The sequence below is a fragment of the Hydra vulgaris genome, chromosome 11, assembly GCF_038396675.1.
Source record: "Hydra vulgaris chromosome 11, alternate assembly HydraT2T_AEP".
Classification (NCBI taxonomy): Eukaryota; Metazoa; Cnidaria; class Hydrozoa; order Anthoathecata; family Hydridae; genus Hydra; species Hydra vulgaris.
This window is the reverse complement of record NC_088930.1, coordinates 53,117,501-53,119,581: the sequence shown is the minus strand read 5'-3', so window position 1 is coordinate 53,119,581 and position 2,081 is coordinate 53,117,501. Positions and strand designations below refer to the sequence as shown.

At 22.0% G+C, this 2,081-nt stretch overlaps 1 long non-coding RNA gene across 1 annotated transcript in view; it reads right to left on the bottom strand.

Annotated features, from left to right (window-relative positions):
• Window positions 1-1,937: 1,937 nt before the first annotated feature.
• Window positions 1,938-2,081, bottom strand: part of LOC136087312 (uncharacterized) — a 1,486-nt gene continuing 1,342 nt past the window's right edge. The window contains exon 3 of the long non-coding RNA XR_010641710.1: window positions 1,938-2,081. This exon is cut by the window's right edge and continues 781 nt beyond it. This is a non-coding gene — a long non-coding RNA (uncharacterized LOC136087312).

Below are 2,081 nucleotides of genomic sequence, written 5' to 3'. Positions count from 1 at the left end.
TAGTTTCAAGAACAGGTCTTGCAAGCATAGTTGCTCTTTGAATTTCCTGTTTTTTTTTTAAACCATGAAATTGTCTTAGATGGTTATTCAATCTTTTAACTTCTTTTAGGCAGTGAGAAAAACCACATATTTGTTTTTTGTAGTGACGGATCTTTGATCGTCTTTTAGAAGGTGAGAGCACCTTTCTCGGAAGGTTAAGATCAAAATCTACTCTAGCGTTTTTTGCTTTTAGCGTATCCCAGACATGTTTTTTAGACATTAAATGTCTGTCTAGATGTGCTACTCTCCTAACAATAAAAAATACTTTAAAGCTGATGAAAGGAGATGTAATATGAAAGTAGAAACTAAAAAACAATTTTTAGTTTATGTCTTATTATAAATACTTAATACTTAGACAAAACTTATATACTTATTACTATATTAAATTATTAAACTTTCTTAAAATTTAAATAAAAGTATTGAAAAATACTTTCATAACTTTGTTAAGAACCTAAATAAGCTATAAATTCATACAATTTAATAGGTGGAGATATAAATTATTAAAATAATTTTTGATATTATCTTAGTTATAATAAAAAATTATTTATTAAGATACTCACTCATTACATTTAGGACATTTAACTTTTCGACGAGTTTTAACCTCTTTTGAACCTGAATTTTTTGAAGCAGAAGCTTTGAGTTTTGAAATGACCTTTTCAAAAAACAACAAGAAAAATAGTTAAAACTTTTTCTGTGATTTTCCGTGGCAGAAAATTTAAAAGTAGTCTAATATAATTGTCTTTTTATCAACTTTTAGCAAATTGTTATTGATGTAAATATATGAAAATTGATATAAAAATGATAAAAAAAGATAATAAAAAAAGTGTCACTGTAAAATGATATTTATACAATGAATTTATCTGCATAATCCAAATTATTTTTGTGTGAAAGTGTAGCTGACATGTTCAATTTGTTGTTGGTTAGTTTTTATCATTTAAAGAATATAAATTATTTAAGAAATTAACGAATGAACTTTTGCAATTTTCATGTAAAGTAAGTTAACAAAAACATGATAAAAAAATGTATATCAAATTATATAACTATATATTAGATAATAATACATATATCAAAATAAAAAATACCGTTGATGCAGCATGGAAATCATCATTTTCAAGAGCTCTCATTATTTCAATTTTCATGCTTAATTAAATAAAGTTTATAAAATAAATAATTTTTAAGTTGATAGGATTGGTTAGAAAAATAAAAGTTATATACAGAATATCTACCTTTTATTTGACACCTGTGAAGCTGCTTTCTTTTCCAAAGGTTTATTCCTTTATATCAATATAATAAAAATACAACTTATATATTTAAATTATTAAGTAAATAAAATTATTCTACATTTTTTGTAACTAAATTGTAAAATAAATAAATAAATTATTCTGATCTAACTTTGCAGAAAAAAACTTCTCCAAAAAAACTTCAGCCTAAAAAATAATTTTTTTAACATAAATACCAAAAATAAAAACAAAAAATTTATGAACAAACAATTTTTCAAAATATTATAAAATGAGAATTTTAAAATAAAATAAAAAATATAAAAAAAAAAATAAAAAAAATTTGTTACTTGTTAAAATTTTTAAAATATGATTTTCTTACCTGAATTCTGGACCAATGCATAAATTTTGAAAAAAGACTAACAAAGCATTCTGGAATAATAACTTTGTAGATGTAATCGTTGTACTGAAAAAAAATAATGAGAAAAATTACACAACTATTGAAACATATTGGTAACTTAATTGTGTATTTAATTATACCTTAGTTTCACGAAAATTTGAGCCTAATGTCATATATAAAAAACTGGATTGATCCTTAGACAGGAGATCAACAAAATTTGATCTATTTTCAAAATTGATCATATTTTCTAAAAAAATTTAAATACATACTAAAATAAAATAATTAATATTTAATGACCAACTTAAATTTATTCTGATAATTTAATTTTTTATGCAGTATTATTTTATATTAAAATAATCTTTACTTTTTCGTGAACCACCTTCTTTATATATGTTATGCCTATAACTATGCAACTATAAAATAAA